At 34.0% G+C, this 12500-nt stretch overlaps 1 pseudogene; it reads left to right on the forward strand.

The window, feature by feature from the left end:
- The window catches only part of LOC137642174 (hatching enzyme 1.2-like), a 458262-nt pseudogene that overhangs the window by 33889 nt on the left and 411873 nt on the right, over positions 1-12500 (forward strand).

Here is a 12500-nt window from a genome sequence, read left to right on the forward strand (position 1 = left end):
GATAAATATTCGTATATTTGTAATAATTTCGTGATTATAAGAAATTCCCTCATTAAACAAACAAATTTTCTTCAGCTATTCGAATTGATATTATGCCAATCGCAACTTGAAATTCACAGGCGTCTGTTAAGAAGACAATAAACGAAAGGGTTAGCCTACTACTGGCTGTGGTCAAAAATTTAACTTCGAGAATATACCAAAGGAGACTTCTGCACTGATTTAACGACGGACATGTCGTAAAGTGAACTGGATGACTCGAGACATTTTTTTTTATCATTGTGTGCGTTATACTGTATGTAATTATTATCGTTATTATTAATACTTTCTAATCTAGAGTCCTAGTTGGAAAAGCAGGATTCTATAATCCCATGGGTTCCAACAAGGAAAATAACTCAGTGAGGAAAGGAATTAAGGAAATATACTATGAGAGAAGTTTAAGAATAATAACGTTGCAATAAATCTATTATATATAAACTATGAACACTTAAAAAATAACAAGAGGAAGACAAATAAGATAGAATAGTGTGCTCGAGTGTACCCACAAGCAAGAGAATTCTACCACATGACAGTGGAAGACCATGGTACAGACTATGGCACTACCCAAGACTAGAGAATAACGGTTTGATTTTGGAGTGACCCTCTCCTAGAAGAGCCACTTGCCACTGCTAAAGAGTCTCTTTTACCCTTACCAAGAGGAAAGTACCCACTAAAAAACTACAGTGCAGTAATTAACCCCTTGACCGAAGAAAAATTGTTTGGTAATCTGAGTGTTGTCAGTTGTACGAGGACAGAGGAGAATGTGGAAAGAACAGATCAGACTATTTGGTGTATGTGAAGGCAAAGGAAAAATGAGCCGTGATCAGAGAGAGGGGTCCAATGTACTACTGTCTGACCAGTCAAAGGACCTAATAACTCTCTAGCGGTGGTCTTAACGAAAAAAGTAAAAGGTCTTTGCATTCATTAAAAAATACTTTTATAACGAATGTGAATAAGTAATATGAATCATTCACAAAATATCTAAAACCAAATAAAGTTAGGAGTGTTCTGTATCTTGTGAAAATACGGTATAATTATTACAAGCCACACTACAACCCTACTTAGAAAGTCAGTACGGTTAAGCCCCATGGCCCCAAAAGGATGATAACCGAGAAGCACAAATAAAACTATAACAGAAGTAAAGACATTATAACAAAAACAATAAGGCGATTATATACAGTGAGAACAGTATTTATGGTTCTGAAAAAGAATATCAAAGTTGAAGATACAGAAAAAAGATATGGAACAGGTAACCTCTTGATAAATCACCAGATATCCTTAGATTTCTATTAAACTAAGCCTAGCCAATACACAGACAAAGAAAAGTGTTTTAATAATTATACCCTCGAGCAAGATAGTGGAAGGCTACGAAACAGAGAATCTGACATTATCGAAGCCTAGAAAACACAAGTTTAATTCCCTGTGCTCGATTTCGGAGTGTCCCTCTCTCAAAAGAGCTGCTCTTCATGTGGACAAACACACACAATGAACAGTTACAGTATCTATCCATTTAAATCAAGGTGTAGTATGCTTGATGCTGTCATGTGTGTGAGGCAATTGGATATTATGGTAAACTATTCTGTTTATGTGTAGGCAAAGAAAATAGCAGTCCTTAGAAAAGGGTCAAAATCAAACTGTCTGGCTAGTTCTTAAAGGATCCTCTAACTAGCTAGCGGTAGTATTTCAACGGTCGGTTGGTGGCTTATCCATCATACTATCTAGCATACTGGGTCGCCAAAATTACCAAGGTATTTATATAACAACACTTTTTATGTTATAAACACTCCAGGCAGGACGGAATGAGCGACAAAATAATTCTCAAGTTTTTATAAATAAAATCGAAAATAACTCCGACCATCCTCTACATTCAGATCTTCCCGGACAGTACCGTACTGTTCGTTATACTAGGTATGCAGTTAATTACCTCCGCCAACGAAGTTGGAAGGAGGTTATGTGTGTGTTTGAGTATGTATTTGTGTGTGTTTGTTTATGAGCATCTTCCTGGCCTCAATTTTAATTGTAGAGTAATGAAACTTGCAGGGATTAACTGTCATGTAAAAAGCTGGAAATGATTAAATTTTGGAAGGTCAAGGTCATGGTCAAGCAAAATGTCCAATTCACGTAATCAGACATAAGTTTGGACATCGTTGTCACAGAGACTCCAAACTTGATTAATAATTGAGTGTATGAAAATCCACGCCAATTAATAAATGTTAAGGTCAAAGGGGAAGGTCAAGGTGGAGCAAAAGGTCGAGACATAACCTACCGCGGTGGAGGTCTGCACTCTACTGAGTGTTTCTCTAGTTCTAATAGTCATGCCTTCTCCATCATGAGGCTCAATACTATACCGTATTCTAGAAGTTTTACTTCAGCTGTGACCAAGTTGTGGAATGATCTTCATAATCGAGTAGTTGAATTAGTAGGACTTCAAAAGTTCAAGCTTGCAGCACACGTTTTTATGTTGAACAGGCTGACACAAGTCTTTTTATAGTTTATATATGAAAGATTAATGTTGTTACTGTTCTTAAAATATTCTATTTTAATTGTTCATTACTTTTCAAATAGTTTATTTTTCCTTATTTCCTTTCCTCACGAGGGTATTTTTCCCTTTCGGAGCCTTTAGGCTTATAGCATCATGCTTTTCCAACTAGGGTTGTAGCTTAGCTAATAATAATAATAATAATAATAATAATAATAATAATAATAAAGTGTGTGCGTACACACATAATAGAGAATGTAACTAATAAGCACATACCACTGGAATAACGAAAAAGCTCTACAGCATTAATACAATAGATTTCATCTTATTAACTCCGCCAACAAAGTTGGAAGGAGGTTATGTTTTACCCCCTGTTTGGGTGTGTTTGTTTGTTTGGAAGGTCAAGGTCAAAGGGCAAGGTCTCGGCCAGGCAAAATGTCCAATTCACGTAATCAGCTACAAGTTTGGATATTGCTGTCACAGAGACTTCAAACTTGATTTATATTTGAGTGAACGAAAATCCACGTCAATAAATACATGTTAAGATTAAAGGTCAAGGTCAATAAATAAGCTGCCCCGCCGGAGGTATCTGCATTCTACTGAGTACCCCTGTAGTTTGTCTGGACATTTCCTTGTGGAAAGGATTACATAAAAACTTCTTGACGGATTTTGATGGAATTTTCACCGATGATAGACCTTAAGACATGAACGACACTATGAAATTTTGGAGCTGATTACATTGTTCGTGTGTCTGTGAACAGGATTACGTCAAAAATACTCTTCCGGATTTAGAGGAAATTTTCACCGCAGTTAGATCTTATGTCTTGGACGACTTCATTAAATTTTAGAGATGATCCTAATTTGGATCCGGATCCGGATCCGGATTCTAGATCCGGATTTGTATTTTTCGCCAATTTAAAGAAAACGTTAAGAATACACTACGTATTTTGATGAAATTTTCACCACAGATAGATCTTAGGTCATGGAAGACCAAATTAAATTTTGGAGATGATCCAGTTCCCGATTCTAGTTTATTTATCTATTTGCCTGTGTGTCTGAGGACAGGATTACGTCAAAACTACTCAACTCAACGGATTTTGACGAAATTTTCACTTCAGATAAATTTTAGGCCATGGACGACTCCATTAAGCTTTGGCATAGGGTCATAAATCTCTGATTGCTTTTGTTCGGATATTTATAAGGCATTTTGTTATCAATAACAATGCTTTTGCTGATTGTTGCAATGTGTAAAATATTTCTGTACTTACTAACATTAATTGGTTTTGTTGATGCGAAGTCGAAATCTTTATATATAATTTTCTTGTCTAATTTCAAAAGGTTTTGAGACGTAATGTGTGTGTATGTCTGTGGAAGCATTTGTCTGAAGGGTTCTAATCGAGACAAGGAGATAAAAAGACTTTCGCAAGTAGTTTGCAGTATAAAAAAGCGGTTTATTCTTACACACGTGTCGAAAGCAGCCCCGTAAACATTTTTTTTTCCTAAAAAGGTATTCAAATTACCGAGACAGAGTAAAAAAAAAACTTCTTAACTGAATTTGTAACAGAGAGATGTTCTTTAATTAAGACACTTGAGCAGATACATCTTCCAGGATTTTCTCTCCAATGAGGATCTTCCATAAAACCAGTCATTCAAGTTGAAGATGGGCGTTGGACTGAGCAGCTATCTCTTTTCCCCGAAAGGCAGTCGTTAGAAGCCTCTACACAGGGCGAGTAAATGATGCCAGTATTGCAATTGCATCAAATAAACTGCCTTGATTTAAAACAATGAAAGGTATGAAGGTGCTCTCGAAATTATGGATATGTAGAATCAGCATAATCACATACAGATTTATAATTAAGAAGTCTTGTGTTATGACTTGAAAATTATTCTTAGTACAGTTATAACCATATTGAAGGAAGTTCATAAAATAAATCACTCCAAAAATACTGTTTGGGAATATGGTTTTCACGTACCGAAAAGGATGACTGAATGAAAAATAAAATTTCGAGGAAAACCCCCGTTTCATAACTGCGACGTTCGAATTATTTCTTTCTAACCCATATGTGTAGCCAACGATAACGAAAGTTAATAGATATAAAAAAGGAGTTTTAACCCTGTAAATAAGACCAGAAATATTCAATGTCCATCCCCCAGTGAAATGTCTTATATTACTCAAAGTAATGATAATTCCCCCGTTGTACTAACTTCCATGTCTTTCCCCAGGCCACGTCTATACTCCTCGTAAAACCTGCTTCTTCACCTCAGTCGCTTTATCATTATATGAAAGTAACGAGGCGGCAAATTGAATGACCAAAAGCTAGTGCTTGTCAAAGCAAAAATGACTCTCGTTTTGCTGACTTATCTCGACTTGGAGCCGTTAGTCTAAAGTTCTCGGAACGAAACATCCGAAGACAAAGGGAAGATACATGAAAAGATTTTGGAACTAATTCGTTTGGTCCACGTCATGCTTAACTATCACTGTGGAATATGGCTGACCACCCACTGCTACTGGACCTGCAAGGGAGTCAATAAACACGCCACACACAAAAAAAAAAAAAAAAAGGTTGATCCAGTTTTTGTGTTGTGTGCCGGAGGGACGATGATACGCTTCTTGATTATATTAACAAAAAGGAAAAAAAAAAGATGAAAAATGTCAGTTAAATCATCGTATTCAAATCTTGTTTCTCCAATCCTTCAGATACAATAACATCAATTTAAATTCCCTAAGTTTTATTAAGAAAGGAATGTGACAAAATAGCAAATAAAATGCAGCGGGAGCGTGATCTCTCTCTCTCTCTCTCTCCTCTCTCTCTCTCTCTCTCTCTCTGGGAATTTATTTGTCCCAGAATTAATAGAGCTTTCTAAACAGATGAGTCCAAACATACATGTGGGCAGGTATTTTACATAAAAAAAGATTGATTTCTAAAAATTTATCCTAAATATCTACAAATTTGCTCTTTAAAAATGTCATTGATTTACGACAGAAAATTAGGCATGCATTCAAGTTCTTTCTATCCTGACTTCTATCTTTATGCTTCGTGAATCTAAATTTTGTGCAGTCAGAAACATTATTACCATTTATATCTCATTTCAGTGAAGTGAACAAAATGAAAAGTACCGTCTGGTTGTCAGTTGAACCACGGAATTATCATACACAGAAATCTTTTATGAAAGTTTCTTTATATAAAATAATTTACCTAATATCACCGATTTGTTGAAAGTTCCATTGCTTATATTTGGAATGGAATATTAAGGATAAATTCTAACTGCTACTTGAACAGATTAAGAAATTGGAAATCAAAGCTCAGAAAGCGAAATTTCCTGGACACCAAACCATTTAAGAATTGTCACCGTGGCTTTTTTGGTTTTGTTTGTGTGAGTTGGAGAGGGGGGGGGGGGTTAAGATAGCAGAATTTAAAATCTCTTACCTTCTTACATTGACGATAGCTTCTATGTTACCTTCTGTATTAGACAAGTTGTCTCAGATGTCACATTACCAAGCCTTGCTCCGGGTCGAAAACCATAATCTCAAATTCTAAAAAACTATACGGTTCGCTGACACCCTCTCTTTTCTTCAGCCAGATATTCAAGGTTTTTCAGTGGATGAGTGGACAAGGCGTACCGTTAGTTAATCAGTTTATTCACATAAACACCTTTTGAAAACTCACACAAAATGTTCAGAATAAACACTAACCCTCCTCCACCCAAGAAATGGTTAATAAACTACAAAGAAAACTATCGGAACACATTAGAATGACCAACATTGGTTTGGAGATTTACAGTACATATACGTGTACACCAAGATAAAAATAAGCACGTACATAACATGCGCTTCTTAAACACATTAAAATCTTAAAAACAAAAACAATCATAATCAGATAAAATGTCATTAAGTTTTCTGACTAAAACACAAATCTCTATGTAATTCAAAATCACTACATTCACAAAATATATGTTGGATGGTTAAAATATTGTCTCACTCACAACACTTGAGGACTGTTTCTTTAGGTGTGCGCATAAAAAAAATCCATGGGTCAATGTCATATGACCAATTCCCAATCTTGTTAAAATTACTTTTGTCCTTTTGTCTGTCTGACTTGAAAATTCCTATGGTGAGACAATTCTTTTTAATTGTTTCAGTTTATTATTTACTTGGTAATCATTCTAATATTTTGTCATTTTGTTACCATATGACGCTTCACTGTGGTTACATAGACTTTAATAGGGAATTTAAAAACGAGCTGTGGTAAAGTGATGGCTGATTTAGCAGTGGCATCTGCTTTTCATTACCAAATACTCCAACATGGGCATGAATCCAGCTTATTTCAATAATTGCCCCTTTATCATAGAATTTGTTAAGGGGCTCTTTCATTTGTAATAGAAATTGGTTCTCATGTGTATAACCTTTGAAGGTTTCTATAGCACTTCTTTAATTTGAATACATAAACTCGATATTTTCCCATTCTTCAATTGCTTAAACAATGTCTCTGGTTAGTAAAATCCCACATACAGTAGCTCTGATTAAACTGATGCTTTACTAGTTAATGAGAGGTGTCATATTTCATCTAAGGATACTGCAGCACAGCCAGCACCCCAGGATCCAGAGAAGTCCTACAGCACCCTTTGAAGATTTACAGCCATCGGTATATATAGCATACTGAGGTCAACTCCTTTGAATATGTTTCAATATATGTTGTTTAGGAAAACTAGGAGTATATTCCAAAACTGGAAGAAATAAAAGGATGCGTAGCATGCTTTTAAATCCGGAAATTTCTTCTTGAGATGTTGGCGAAAGAAAAGTTAAGCCTAAGATGTTTGTATTTGAGTGGGTGTGTTACGCATTTTCGGATCTGGAGGCCAAACGACTGGGCTGATCGTGATGGGGGTGGCAACGTTCGACACACTAGTAAAATTCAGATTTTCCTTGAAGGTAGAAACTCCGACGCTCAGTCACTATTATACTGTGCTTGGAACAGAGCATCAGCGAATAATGACAATGTCACAGTGAACACAGATTGGTACACTGCATCCTTCTAAATCATATAATTGTGTGTTAAACAAGTGTGTATAACAAGAAGACCACTTAAAACTATTTCGGCCCCTCTCTCGTGTTGGAGAGATGAAGGCCAGAATTATATCTACTTTTTTATTTTCTTATATTTTTATTGTTGCTTAGGATATGAGATGACTACCTCTTTTGCGTTTCCACCTGATTTAAGATCTTATAAGTCGTTGCATGTCTGAGATGGAACTTTATCCATTTTGATAAAAACTACTTTTAGCGTGTTTTTTTCGGCTATTTCTCGACGTCCTCATTACCTGGAATCCCACAGTTGGCTGGGATCTAGCATAAATATACTGATTTTTTTCGACTAGATATGCGACAAAGCTACAATTATGTTTTATATACTAAGGGATTTATTACGCTGAAAATATTCAAAGCTCTCTCTTTAGTGAGTGATATACAAGTCCAGAACTTGAATTATGACTGTCCTCTTTGCTGTAATTATGAACGCACAATCTGGCAATTTAGCCTCATATACTTCATTATCATGCACAACAGTTGATCCATAACTCTCTTCACATCTGGAGTCGTCCTTAAAGGTCTTTAAATTTCCCTAATGGTGTCTATCATGGTCCAAAAACTTAGGCCCAATCTCCTCTCCTGATTGCTGTTTTTCTTACTAGGCTTTTTGAACACCACTGAGTTCTAGGTATTAACTATGGAGGCTTTACTTTTTCAATACAGTCACTTCTCTGAATCTTGTTTTGAATCAAAGACCCATTCGAAAAATACACACTTGGGACAGAAAAAGTGAATGGGTTTCACTATTCAAACAAAATTTTCTTGGATAATTTTTCCAAAAGTCAATATTCTAATGCTTTTAATTTGTAAAAAGTATTTTTCAAATGAGCAGAAATAATGAAATACTGTCTGTTCCAGTGATCTACTTGCAACAACCCTGTCTATCCTGATGGAAAGCTACCATTCAAGAACAAACATCTAAATTGGCTTCACTTATGTTTCTTGTTGCCCGAAATTTTCTTGGAACAGTGACAAAAAATATAATTAGCTATTGACATGAGTCCAAACCTATTCAATTTCTGCGTTGGAGGCAATCCTTTCAATTACAGTGTAATCATTGTAATTAATAGCAATTTAGTAAGCCGAAGTCCTTGTCGCAGTTTTTTTTTGCTAGTTGGCTTTAGTGGATAAACATTCAATAGCATAGCACAATATAAAATCTATGAAGCTTTAGCAACAAATATTTGACCCCTTGATGTAAGATGATGTGCAAGTCTGACTTAATATACCGTTTAATAATAATAATAATAATAATAATAATATAATAATAATACCACCAATAATAATAAAAGATTTCAGATATCCGCCAATTAAGATGGTCAACATTTTACTCAAGTCTACGGACCAAGCTTTCTGATTTTCATATGTTGACCGTGAATGAATCTACTGTATATTAATAACCGGAATTGCAATATTGATTCGGATCACTTCTAATATTTAATGGGTTCTTCCGGAGCATAACACCTATCCGTTGCTAAAATTTGGTGAAAATCAGGCCAGAAGTTTTGGCGTAACCCTGCTAACAGACAAACAAACCGACAAATGAAAAGCTAACAGGTAAATGAATAAACGCAGGTAAAAGTATAACTCCTTGGCATAGGTAACAAACATAGGCCATTTTATAACCCCCTTGGCGGAGGTAATAAATAAATAAAATAAATAAATGCATGTAATTTTATAACATTCTTGCCGGAGGGTAATAACAAATTACTATTAGTATGAATACATTTCATATTAATATCAGTCAAGCCAATATACTGTAGGATCAATTGACAAATAAAGCTTTAAGGTAATATCCTGATCAATATTGAATGGTGATATGAAAAAAGCTTTCCGTTTGTATGAAAGGTAAACACCATTTAGGTTATTCATCCACACACAATCACACACGCGCATATATACTTATATATATATATATTAGTATATATATATATATAATATATATATATAGTATATATATATATATATATATATAGATAGAATAGTTTATATATATAATTATATATATAGATTAATATATATATATACATAGTATTACTAACATATATATATATACATATAGTACTATAAATATATATATATATATATTTATATTTATTATATATAGATATATATATATATATATATATATTCACCACATATATACACGATATACAGTATATAATATACACACACATATATATGTACACACACACACACACACATATATATATCTATATATATATATATATATATATATATATATAATATACATAATTATACACACACATACATATATATATAATATATATATGCTATATACATAATTACATATATATACATACATACATATATATATAATATATATATATATATATACACATACATATACTGTATATACATATATATATATATATACATATATATATATATTATATATTATATATATATATATATTTATATACATATATATATACATATATATACATCCTATATATATATATATATATATATATATACATATATTATCCAAGTAACCCTTAACTCGAGATCCCATAAAAAAAACAAATAGACACCACCGCTGTCCCATACTCTAATAGCTGATCCAACAAGAGTCAAAACATGTGGAATCCCATTTCGGTTATCTCGAAGCCGATCAGCTGCAAGGACTGAGCATTGGAGCAACTGGACTTTTGGAACGCTTGTCAGGGAAAGTTCATAGTCGTTATCTTTTATATATATGACGAGCTCGAATTCCATGTTCCACGTCATTGGGAAGTTAAGGGATTAGTACATTGTCAGTTGGTATCATGTCTTCGGTTCACGGATTCGAAAGGGCAGTTAATGTATTCTCGAGAACGGTTTACTTTTTCTTTTGATATCAGGTAGACCATCTATTCTTATTTTATTTCTCACCGATTGATTTTCTTCGATTAGTTTTTTTACTTGACTGTTCCGTTAGGTTATTTTGTCTGCCAAGTGTAGTTGATGAATAGATTACTGTACAAAAAGAATACACAAGTCATGCTAGAGTCATTTAAAAGATAATTAATAATAGATCGAATAAATAATATAGTTGCACCCAGAATACCTTTTCCTACTCTCTCTCTCTCTCTCTCTCTCTCTCTCTCTCTCTCTCTCTCTCCTCCTCTCTCTCTCTCTCTCTCTCTCTCTCCTCTCTCTCTCTCTCTCTATATCTATATATATATATATATATATAGTATATATATATATATATATATATATATATTTATATATACTCTATATATACATTCGATTGTATCGAGAGATGAGAGAGAGAGAGAGAGGAGAGAGAGAGAGAGAGAGAGAGAGAGAGAGAGAGAGAGAGAGAGATTTTCCTATAAATATTATCATAAGATACATGAAGGATATGCAAATGTGCAATAAGCATGAGACACTTACGAATAAACAAAGAATTTGCAACCAGCAAATTCATGGTTCCTGGATTAGAAATATATATATATATATATATATATATATATATATATTATATATATATATATACTTATATTATATATATATGTATGTAAAAAGAAAGTAATCGTTCCATGAAATCAAGAAGATAATCGACATAAATTCAATTCAATAAAATGATCAAAACTCCAAATTTTTTTATTACCCTAATAGGTTTCTATTTAGCAAGGCCCAATTGTTATTAATAGAGACTTTTCGCAGAATATTTAGTGTAAATAATGCCATTTCATGCATAATAAAACCCTTTATATGACCTTCTGTGATATACATCACAACTCAAAATACAGGAAATATAGATTTAAATTAATTTTTAGTTTGACGTTATTTCGTTTAATTGTTATTGGCTTCAAAAGTAATTTAATAACAATAACGACAATAATAACAATTAGCCATCGGTACCTATTAATCCAACTGCTATTTAATAATATTTATGATACATGATAATTTAAACAGATAATATTTATGTTGCGTATTAAAATTCCTGTTTGTGACAACCATGTAAGTAGCGATGTGGACAAGAGACCCACAATAAGACTGTCCTCTTAAAGGGGGAAAGATACCATCAGCATACACCTCTATAAAGTTAAATAAGTGACAGGATGTTTGAAAAACCTCTATGGCACACTTTTCAGAGCTCCCACAGTGAATTTCGAGAGAGAGAGAGAGAGATGAGAGAGAGTAGAGAGAGAGAGAGAGAGAGAGAGGAGAGAGAGAGGAGAGAGAGAGAGAGAGAGAGAGAGCATAAATTTTTCTTCTCGCTTCACCCCTACTTTCTCTCCCTAACCAACTTTGACCTGCGATTGTTGGCCAACAACTAAGTACTTAATTTACTGCTTCGCGAACGGAGACATATTGGAATTTGGGGGACTGCGCACATGTGTTCCTCCTCGTCCAGTCAAACCTCCGAACGGGGGCCACTCCTATTGCCAGCCTAGTGCGTTTACATCAACACCAAGGAGAGAGAGAGAGAGAGAGAGAGAGAGGAGAGAGAGAGAGAGAGAGAGAGGAGAGAGAGAGAGAGAGAGTGAGAGAGAATTTAACGGGAACAATTTGTAAACAAAAAAGATATATTATATACGTTTAAGGAGGAACTCGTAACAACCCGAGTCGAAAAATAATTGTACTTCGTAAAAAATTAACGATAATAATTCTCAAATCGATTGTGGCTGCATCAAAAGACAAAGACCCTGACTAGTGTTTCTCTAGAGGCCCTTTGTGTTAATGCTATAAGATTGTTTTACTTATTAAATACTTATTAAATCATAGCAAGATATAAGTAGAAGTTTTGTACAGTGTATTAATTATCTATAATACTTACAATTTACACATTACGGCTATAATTAACCAATAAGTATTCGACCGTACTTCCGTCTGAAAAGTATATAAATAATCATTGAGGTAATTACCATGACAATTTCATACTTC

Source organism: Palaemon carinicauda, chromosome 6, assembly GCF_036898095.1.
Source record: "Palaemon carinicauda isolate YSFRI2023 chromosome 6, ASM3689809v2, whole genome shotgun sequence".
NCBI classification, from domain to species: Eukaryota; Metazoa; Arthropoda; class Malacostraca; order Decapoda; family Palaemonidae; genus Palaemon; species Palaemon carinicauda.